The 11,447-nt window shown below is 39.5% G+C and overlaps 1 pseudogene; it reads left to right on the top strand.

Moving 5' to 3' along the window:
* Positions 1 to 866: 866 nt before the first annotated feature.
* Positions 867 to 1,359, top strand: LOC127206131 (ubiquitin-conjugating enzyme E2 N-like; annotated as a pseudogene).
* The last annotated feature ends 10,088 nt before the right edge of the window (positions 1,360 to 11,447 follow it).

The following is an 11,447-nucleotide window of genomic DNA, read 5'->3' on the forward strand; positions in this document are numbered from 1 at the left end:
GACAGTACCTCATTGTTTAATAGGTACAATACTGGACAAGTTTCAAAGCTTTCTCAGCAGCAGATTCTCACCTTATGAACTGCAGAGAACACTGATTCTTTTTCCACATTAACCATGTGAAAAGCAAGCAGGTGAATACATATGAATTGCTAAGGATGATCTGGTGTGCAACAGAGTCTAAGGAAATATTACCAACTTATATTCAGGCAAAGTTGATGACCACACTCTTCCAAGTCAGGGTAAGCAAGTCCTCAATAGTTCCTGCCCTGCAAACAAATCTGGCAGAGATATTAGGCCAAAAAGCTGAAGATGAGGCTCCAAAGTTATAAAGTGTTTTGGGTGACTGGTCAGGCAGTAAACCATCTTAAGTCAGTTTGTACATTTTGGAAGCTGCTAACCCACACTGCTGGTTCACTCAGGAATTTAAGTTTTATTCCTTCTCAAATCTCTGAGGGACATTGAAGACAAAATAGTATAGTTTTACAACCAAGTTTAGGTGGTTAGGGGATAAGATCGTTTTAGATCAAGATAAAGAAGTTAAGCTATTAGAGTTGAGATAGGATAGATATTGAATTTCATTCAGAAATTTAGACCAACCGAGACAGGAAAAACACTTACTTCAAACTAGCCAAATGCAGATGGCCAATTGACTATGAATGTAACACATATAGAACTCATTATTCTCATGATTGTCACATGGTTCTCCCTGCTGTATGTAGTTTGTTTTATACATGTGTAATAAAATAAATGTATAAAAAGAAATATTACCTATTCAGATTTTTTCAGTCATTTTTCTCTTGGAATATGTTGGTATAATAAATTGCATTATTAGACTTGTGGGTGAGGTGAGTGGAGCTGGAGACAAGATGAGAGGACAAACTCTGGATCTGCCAAGATGGCCAGGCTTCCCCCACAAGATCATCAAGGAAACCGATCATTTGCTGGCACAGCTAGTTCCCGGCACTAAAGCAGAACCAGATGAGAGCAACGCCCACTATTTTCATATGGTCATCGCAGGCCCCCGGGATGCCCCCTTTGAGGGAGGGACTTTTAAACTTAAACTATTCCTTTCAGAAGAATACCCAATAGCAGCACCTAAAGTACATTTCATGACCAAAATTTATCATCCTAATGTAGACAAGTTGGGAAGAATATCTTTACATATTTTGAAAGATAAATGGTCCCCAGCACTGCAGATCTGCACAGTTCTACTCTCAATCCAGCTTTGTTAAGTGGTCCTAATCCAGATAACCCATTAGCAAATGATGTAGCCTAACTGAGCAGTGGAAGACCAACAAAGCCCAAGCCATAGAAACAGTGAGAGCAGGGACTAGGCTATATGCCATGAGTAATATTTAAATTGATCAGATCATCAAGTGTGCATCATGTCTCCTGTTCTGTCAAGACATCTTTCCTTTTTTTTTTTTTTTTTCATTTAATGGACACACTTTTAGAAACATTACAGAATAAAAGCCCATGCATCTTTGTCTTTGGTGATTACATCCACACTAGCAAACCTATGTCTTGTCCTGATTCCCTGTTGTGAAGCATGAGCAGAGGCTAGAGGTGTGATTGGGTTGCTGTGAGATGCTGAAGATCATTGACTCTCTGCTTTGATCATTTCCCTGTCATGGTTTGGTACAAAGCACTGTGAATGAAGGTAATTGTCAGGGTTAGATGCCAGAGGTATGGGTGTCTTTATTTTATTTCTAAGGGGGAGGTAGTTTAGTTTCATGGCCTCCTTTCTCTTTCCCCATCTTAAGGGATCTAATTGCAGTAGTTAAATGCAGCTAACCAGTTTTTTAGAATAAGCTTTCTAGCCAAGTTTAACTTTTGATGCTCTAGATGGACAACCGTGACTGAACTAAAATGGGAACATTAAGTAACTATCACAGCCCTCACTAGTAACATTGTGACTTTGTGGTCAAGTATAGATCTCTGCCCCACATACCCCTACTCTGCAAAAAAAAAGCAGAAGCAGAAGGAGAAGAAGAAGAAGAAGAAGAAGAAGAAGAAGAAGAAGAAGAAGAAGAAGAAGAAGAAGAAGAAGAAGAATGTGTGACCATTTTGTATGGCTTGTCTGGAAACTTCTGTAAATCTTAAATTTTAGTAAAATAATTTTTGTTATTCTAAAAAATTAAAATAAAATAAATTACATTATTAGGTTTAGCACCACTGCCCATTTTGCATTTCCAAAATCAATCTCATCTAGTAATTTGTAACTTTTGTAATATTTCATTTGTATGTTTTTACTTATATTAATATTTAAGTTTGGCCAGGTGTGGTGGTGTATGCCTGTATCCCAGTATTCAGGGATGCAAAGGCAGGCAGATCTCTGTGAGTTCGAGGCCAGCTTGGTCTACAAAGCAAGTCCAAGACAGCCAAGGCTACACAAAGAAACCCTGTGTTGAAAAACCAAAAAAAAAAAAAAAAAAAAAAAAAAAAAAGTTGGCCAAGGGTTTCCTCAAGCTTCACCCCTACTGACTAGAGCTCTTGGTATTGGATGGTACTTTGCACACTTCGAGAGAGGAGAAAAACAGTCATCAATATCATCCAACTACAAACTCTGTGACCTACAGCAGAGACCTGCCTGCAAGATATACTGGCACAATAATGGTACAAATATTACAGGAGTAACCAACCACTTAAACAAATTGGATTTTTCCTTTAATTCTTTTTATTTTTTGTTCTTTTAGAGTATGGAGAAAATTTCTTTTATTTTTTTACATATACATTTATATTATTTGACATATATACAATAAACTACCTATAGCAAGAATAACCATGACACAATCAAGAATTATATAATGTTACATTCTTAGTGTTTTGGCTATTTGTACTTGACAGCCTTGAAAAAAACGTATTTCCTATTGTGGTGTGTCTAAAATTTTGAATGTAAATCACTCTCCATCACATATTGTCATCATCAACTTAAAACATCTATCTAGATCTAAAAACATCTTAACTCTTAAACAATTAAGCTCCATTGTGAAACTAAGCTACCTGTTCTTCAACTCTCTCAGAGACTTGAGAAGGAATAAACTTGATTACCTGAGTATACCAGGAGTGCAGGTTAGTAGCTTTCCAAATGAGAAGATGACAAAGACTGTTTTCTACCTGGATAGTTATCCAAAACTCTCTATTATGTTGGAGCATCTTCTTCAGCCTTCTGGCCCAACATATCTGACAGACATATTTGCAAGGCAGGAACTATTGAGGACTTGCATACCCTGTCTTGGGAGAGTTTGGCCATCTATTTTGCCTGCATCCAAGCTTGCCCTTTTTTAGGAAGAATTCTGTCTGTGATAGAAATGAGGACATTTTTCCCAGTGGCTTGTTTGCCATGTTTGAAGCCATCTCCATAAAGAGGTTCTTTGATGCTCATCATCCTTTTTGAGATAAGCTGGGTGTTGCCAGGAGTTAACCTGCTTTATTGTCAAAAAATCCTTAAAACAATAAATACATCTTTAAATGCCGTATTCTGCATATCTCTGAGGTTTTTGAAGACCCTATCTAACTTTTTAATCTCATATATCTGTAGAATCATACCTATCTGTTACACCTAGATGTATACTCTTGTGATATAAATGGACTATAATTGACATGACCATGATTTGATCAATGGATAATTAACATGTCTACCTTACTTATCCTAAATAGCCTGCAATAACACTTTCAAGCAATTGAAAGTAAACCCTGTATTCTACTTGAGTGGTATGGGAACAGTACCTCATATTAGAGTAGAAATATATATAATGTGTGAAGAAGAATCTTAAATTTGAATTTTATACCAATGAATCAAAATTAAACTTATTTTGCATCAATATACAAATTTCTATACCAATGATTTAAAAATAACCTTGTGAGCACAGTTAAAGCCTTAAGTTGAGGAGTCAACTCAATAATCTACTTTTTGTCCTATCATCCCTATACATTTCTATATCCCCCCCTCCTCTCTTTTTAGCTCCTATCTCCAAACCTGAGAAAGAAAGATAAAGGGAAAGAGAGACATCCCTGAGTCCAACCTCTTTTTCTTTCTGGATAAGACCAATAGTAACTTATAACCAACTCCCAATGAAAACAAACATCTTTAGGCCAAGAAAGCAAGCAAAATCCTATCCAACCTCCCTTAATGGAAATGGGCCATCATTCTCTTAGGGTTTCTTCTGGCTGATTTGGGATGAATAATACCTTTGTAGGGACCCAAAAAATGGGGGAAAATGGTTAAAGAAGATAGGAATAACATTTGTGGTCCAGTTTATAAATGTTGAGAAATTCCGGGCTTAAGAAAGTCCTATGTGTGACAGTCTGAAATGCTGGACCAATTGGGAACAGAAGCATTCTTTGAAGCTGTCCTGGGAGCTGTCCTGTTCTGATGGAGAACAGCAAGGGAAGCACTTGATGCTAGAACATGAAGGATGTAGATATGTCAGCGTACAGCATGCTGAGAGGAATGAATACTGTCAGGTCTGATCCAGCTTCAAAGTCCAGTTCTTTTGTTCTGAAAACATGTAAGTTTTCACATGCATTATACAGTCCTAAAATTATAAGTGTATGAGGCATGCAGGGTGCACATACCAATTAAGGCTAGTTCTCTGCTCTGTGGATGAGCAGAAGAAAGACATCTGTAAATCTTCATTCATGCCGTATAAGGAATGATATCTAATCCTAAATCACAGGGATTCTGTAACCAATAAGAAGCATTGACTATGCATAGACATTCATGTCTCAGCCAGTCTCAGAGCTATTTCCATGTAATGAGACTAGGAATATAAGTTACCTGCTTGTTCTTAATTCTTTATATCCCAATTGCAGTCCCTTCCTCATTACCTCCTGTCTCACTGTCTCTCTTTCATTCCCTCTCCCTCCCTCCCCTAGCCCTCGGAAAAGGAGGGCCCTACTCCACCTATATTTGATCTCAGCTCATCAAGTCTTTTCTGTACTATCTGTATCCTCTTCCTCTGTGGCCTGGTCAGACCACCCAGCCAGAGAGAAGCACTCCACATTGTGGGGCCAGAGACTATGACAGAAGTAGTCCCTACTCCCCATATTGTGGGACCCACATGGATACTATGCTGACTATGTATTGCCACTAAGCAGTGTGTCTAGTTCCTCACCATGCATGGTCCTTTGTTGAAGCACCATCCTCTGTAGCAAACCCCTCCTCCTCCCAGACTTCTTAAATATATATATTTTTTATTTATTATAATTTATTCACGTTACCTCCCAATTGTTATTCCCTCCTTCTTATCTTCCTGTTGCTACCCTCCCTCCCTCTTCTGCTTATTCCCCTCCCTTAGATCCCTGGAAACAGCCTAGTAGGTCTCATCAGAATGGTCTTCATCCCCTTCCACTGTGTGCCTACTCGACCCTCTTGCTAATGGGCAGTGACCAAATAGTGAGCACTCGAGTGCACGTTAGAGGTTCAGCAGCAGCTTCTCGCCGCCCCCCCCCCCCCACATGTAGAATGAGTTCACTGCCTGCTTCTGAAAAAGGGGTCTTGTTTCTCTGCGTGCATTGTCATTGACTGGTGTATCAATTTGGGCAGACGTCCCTGTGCACTGATCCCCAGGCCTTGATGGTCTCCCTTTGGAGCTCCTGCTCCTCCTGGGCCTTCCGTCCCCCACTCTTCCCTACAACTCTCAGCATTCTGCCCGGAGTCCAGCTTTTAAACCCAGTATATGACCCATTTGATCCCACACTGGGTGGAATCTCTCAGAGGACATTTATGTTGGCCTAAAATCTACTTATAAGTGAGTATAAATCATGTGTGTCTTTCTGGGCCTGGGTTACCTCACTTAGGATGAACATTTCTAGTTCCATCCATTTGCCTGCAAATTTCAAGATTTCCTTGTTTTTAACAGCTGAATAGTATTCCATTGTGTAAATGTACCAGTTTCTTTATCCATTCTTTGCTTGAGGAACATCTAGGTTGTTTCTAGACTCTGGCTATTACAAATGAAGCTGCTATGAACATAGTTGATCAAATGTCCTTGTTGTATGGTGGAACATTTTTCAGGTATATGCCCAGGAGTGGTGTGGCAGGGTCTTGAGGTAGAATTATAAACAAACTGAAGGGGAAAAAAACACATGCTCATCTCTTTAGGTGCTGGAAAAGCATTTAGCAAAATCTATTTTCAATTAAAAATTTTACAGAAATTTTCTCTTTAGTAAGATTATTCTTCCCAGTTGGACGAGTGAGATACCTGATATCTTTGAATTTAGGTTATTTAGTCTTTTGATGTGTATAAAGCAAACCAATCCCAATTTTAAAGTGATTAAGACAATATCCTTGCATTTATCATATACTTCTGTATTTTGGCAATTCAAAGTTTTTGTGGCTGGGCTATTCTTCTTCTGGTCATAGTCAAGCTTGACCATATACTGTAGGGAAGTCAGTAAGTAATTCTGTTACCAATGGCCAATATTTACTGGCTTAGATGATCACACATCTCTCACCATTCAACAGGCATACTTGGTAGTGGTCACTTGGTAGTGTATAAAACAAATTGAATGGCCAGTCTAAGAGTGATTGTGAAGAGTACATTCTACTTCTAAATGGGACAAGTTGCAAAGTTTACATCACAAAAGGACATGGGTACAGATATGGCAAGGATTTGTGATTATTCTTTTGAAATATTCAACTATAGAGTACTTCCTACATACCTTGATCTTCTGTCAGCCCATTTAGAATGCTTGTCATTTTGGGTGTGCACTTACTTATTCACTGATATATATCCTAATTCCTGTTTATCTACATACCCTAAAACTTACACACAGACTAGGCTCTCTCTCTCTGTTCCTCTGTGCGCCCACACGATAGTGTATCCCATTACCTTAAATGCCTCTACTGCATCCCTTTGGTTACTTAGCCATGCATCCTGACAGAAAACATGGTGCACTCTTGCCTTGATCATCTTCTCTTGCTCCTTTTAGCAAGGGTGGCTGGGTCAATATTCTTTTTCAGAGTGTCTCTCTGTGCCATTTCTGCCCCTTTCTACCATGGATCTATTTGGCCATCCATTGTCAGTGCGTACCCACTGATCTCCCTTTCCATCCCTAAACCTGCTTCTCCATCTGCTTTTCCTAGATTTGAAAAGTTAGGTTCTTAACAACTCATTTTAAAAAACTAAAATTGGTGCAGAACATTAAAATATCCAGCCAAACTTAGCTTGCTCTTTTGGACAGTTGGGCTAGTGTCAGAAGACACATTTTCAGTGGGATACAGTACATCGTTAGTTTGAGATCTGTTTCATATATAATTGATACAATCAATATATGTGTGTGTGTGTTTATGCTTCGTAAAATATTTAATGCTAGTTTTCTTTGTTCATATTTTATTAAGTTATTCATATTACATCTCAATGTTTGTCCCATCCCTTGTATCCTCCCATTCCTCCCCTCCCCTATGACACTATGTATATGTCATAGTGTTTTTTTTTTTTATCTTAAAGCCCACTTGTGTATATGTTTGCACATGTGGGAGCATATGTAAAGATGCTGAGGACTAACAAATGAACCAAGACTATAGAGGGAGAAGAACATGAAAGGGGCTCCAAGGGAGAAAGTGTCTAAAGACAGATGCTTTTCTAGCCTGTAAATTTGTGAGCATGTCTGTGAAGTTGTCCATTATACATGCATGTTTTATCAGTCACTCAACATGTGTTTATTGGGTGCCTGGTATGACACTCACATCATGCTCAAGGTCATGAAGTTGACCCCAGGGGTGAGTATTGCACTGCATAGAATTCTATCCCTCGCCTGGAATAAGAGTCAGACAGCCATTGCCAAAGGTAAAGGAGAAGAGGCAGGAGGCTCCCATGTGTGGCTGTGGCTGATTGAAACCATACTCTTTCCCATGAAACAGCCATTCCAACTTTACTGTCAGGAGATAAAACACCCTCTTTTTCCCCCTGTCTGTGTGGAGATGTAGGTAATACTACTGTCATTGGGTGGAATTTAAGAGTAAGATGGAGCCTCTTCCCTGAGGTTCTCAATCACCAGGCCATCTGGGTGATTAAATAAGCAGCATTTGGGGAGGATTGCTTCGAGTGTCTTGAGAGCCAGATGCACATTTGAAAGCAAAGTGCCATGAAGCCAGGGATTTTGTGCTTTCATAGAATGAGAATCAATTTCAAAAACTGGGTTGAGAGGGCTAGTTAGGAAGACATGCATGGAACTTGTATAGTGAGCCCAATTCTCTTCCTCCCATGGAAAAGTATCACATTCTATGAAATCAAACAGAAGAAATTAGCTGACACTCAGCCTTCAGAGCTTTCTCTCTCACCCACAGGCTTGTTATCATTATTAAAATTAATCAGTAACATTCTATTCTATTTGTATATAAATGTAGTACTAGGCACTTACTGCTTTATTTAATGCTCAAAATAAGTTAGCTTAGTAGGCACTATTGTCCCACATTTGAAATTTCATAAACTTTACCAAGTTCTATTGATCTCTGGATCCCATTGCCTGAATCATCACAGAATTAATATCATACATTTGACTAAAATCCATATCAACTGGTCTACCCCCTATAATATATGAATCTATTTTGGAAAGAACCCTGATAAAGGCCTAGTCATCTTTTTTTTTTCCCTGAATGCACCTCTGAACAGAGGCTGATGAATTGGGAAATACCTGGTTTTAAACTTAAAGGCTTGGATTTAAGGTCTACTTTGCCTTTGCACTAGTTAACTTTCTTTGTCTATAAACAAAAGCAAGCACCCAACTGGGGGGAGGGGCACCATGATGGTACAGTGAAATGATAGGCTTGAATAATCCTAGAAAAGTCCACATTTCATTCAACAAATGATATTTGTTACTTTTTTCCCTTTTTTTAAATTAATTTATTCATATTACATCTCAATTGTTAGCCCTTCCCCTGTTTCCTCTCATTCTTCCCTCCCTCCCATTTCTCCCCTTCCCTCCCCTATGTCTGTGACTGAGGGAGACCTCCTCCCCCTATATATGCTCTCAGAATATCAAGTCTCTTCTTGGTAACTAGCTATCCTTCCTCTGAGTGCCACCAGGTCTCCCCATCCGGGGGACATGGTCAGAAAAGGGGCACCAGAGTTCGTGTAAGAGTCAGATCTCACTCTCCACTCAATGGTAGAGAGTGTCATGTTCATCGGCTAGGTCTTGGTAGGGGTTCGAAGCTTACTGCCTATATTCTCCTTGGCTGGTGCCTTAGTTTGAGGAGGACCCCAGGATCCACATCTGCCTGTCATAAAGTTCTTCTTGTAGGTTTCCAGGACCCTGTGGGTCCTACTATTTCCTCTTTCTTCCATGCTACTCTTGCCTAAAGTCTCAATCAGATATCCTCTCCTCTGACCCACTTTCTTGGTAAGTAAAGATTTTCATGGTACATATCCCTTGGACTAGTGTTTTGATATAAGTGAGTATATACCGTTTGTCTCTTTTTGCTTCTGGGTGAACTCACTCATTATGATAATTTCTAGATCAATCCATTTGTCCACAAATTTTGGAAATTCCTCGTTTTTAATAGCTGAGTAGTGGGACCTCATGAGGCTGAGAAGCTTCTGTAAGGCAGGAGACACTCTCAAGAGAACAAAACGACAGCCTACAGAATGGGAAAAGATCTTCACCAACCCTTCATCTGACAAAGGTTTAATATCCAAAATATATAAAGAACTCAAAAAATTAAACACCACAAAACCAAACAACCCAATTGCAAAATGGGGCTTGGAACTTAACAGAGAATTCTCAACAGAGGAATATCAAATGGCCGAGAAACACTTAAAGAAATGCTCGTCCTCGTTAGTCATCAGAGAAATGCAAATCAAAACGACACTGAGATTCCATCTTACACCCATCAGAATGGCTAAGATCAAAAAAATGACACCACATGTTGGCGAGGATGTGGAGAGAGAGGAAAACTCCTTCATTGTTGGTGGGAATGCAAACTAGTACAACCACTTTGGAAATCTATCTGGCGCTTTCTCAGAAAAATGGGAATAGGGCTTCCTCAAGACCCAGCTATTCCACTCCTTGCAATATACCCAGAAAATGCCCTACCACATAACAGGGACATATGCTCAACCATGTTCATAGCTGCTCTATACATAATAGCCAGAACACGGAAACAGCCTAAATGTCACTCAGTAGAAGATGGACTAAGAAACTGTGGTATATTTACATGATGGAATTTCTTATTTTTTCATGCCAATAATTTTGCCTTCACAGTAGATACAATAGCGAGCAGGAGAGGGCACAGCCTCTTCCCCCATGGTGCTTACAGCCTATTAGAAGGGAAAAATAACCTTAGGCAGGAACAAGAGTGAGGAAATTAGGGACTCAAGCCCAGTACAAAAATTAAGCAAATAATAAAACATACCTTAAGTAAGATCACTAATGTTTAAATAGAATATTTTAAACACTCAAAATTATGCAATAACCCCCTGGTAAAAATTAAAACATTAAATGTTGTCATGATCAGTATTACTATGTTATTTTCTCTAAGAGAGGTGCAGCAGCTAACAAGCATGCATGTGCACAACCATTCATACACATGTGCCTGTCTGTTCACCTAGAAAAACTTGGCTGGTTTTGAATAGGAGGATGAGTCCATATAGAGGAAACAGCATGTTCAAAGGCTCTGGGGTAGGAAAGCATTTCATCCAAAATCAGCAAGAGAGTGAATTTTAGACAATGGTGACCATGAAGTAAGTGCAAAGAGGTTGGTAGGGACAGTAGTCAGAGACAATCCCACAGGATGTGGTGACTAAGCAAAGGACTTAAGTTGTAATTTGAGCGTAGTGAGAAGCCATGGAAAGGTTTTAAGCAGCCAAGAGACTAGGGTTTATGACTTTAAAACATGTTGTTATGGTTATTGGTAATGAGGAGATAATAGGTACAGAAAAAACAAACATGCTAGAACCCAGTTAAATAGACCAGAAGGGAAAGTCTTAGTGTGCAGGCTAGTTCTTATGTCAGCTTGACACAAGCTAGAGTCATTTAAAAGGAGGGAAAATTAATTGAGAAAATACCCCCAGAAGACTGGACTTTAGACAGCCTTGCAAGGTGTTTTCTTAACTAGTGATTGATGTGGGAAGGCTCAGCCCATTGTGGGTGGGGCCATCCCTGGCCTGGTAGTCCCAGGTGCTGTAAGAAAGCAGGCTTAGTAAGCTGTGAGAAGCAAGCCAGCAAGCTGCATCTCTTCATGGCTTCTGTATCAGCTCCTGTCTCCAGAATCCTGCCCTGACTTTGTTCAATGATGGACCGTTATGAGATGGGTAAGCCAAATAAACTGTTTCCTCCTCAAGTTACTTTTGGCCATGGGGTTTATCACAGCAGTAGAAACCCGAGCTAAGACATATAGTCTGTGCCTTATGATTATTTGTATGTCAAGGGTGGTACTAGGAATTCAGAGTGGACGTCTGTGTGATCTAGAATAAGCTATTCTGTTTTTCTCATCTTTTGTGTTC

This window comes from Acomys russatus, chromosome 23 (assembly GCF_903995435.1).
Source record: "Acomys russatus chromosome 23, mAcoRus1.1, whole genome shotgun sequence".
Classification (NCBI taxonomy): domain Eukaryota; kingdom Metazoa; phylum Chordata; class Mammalia; order Rodentia; family Muridae; genus Acomys; species Acomys russatus.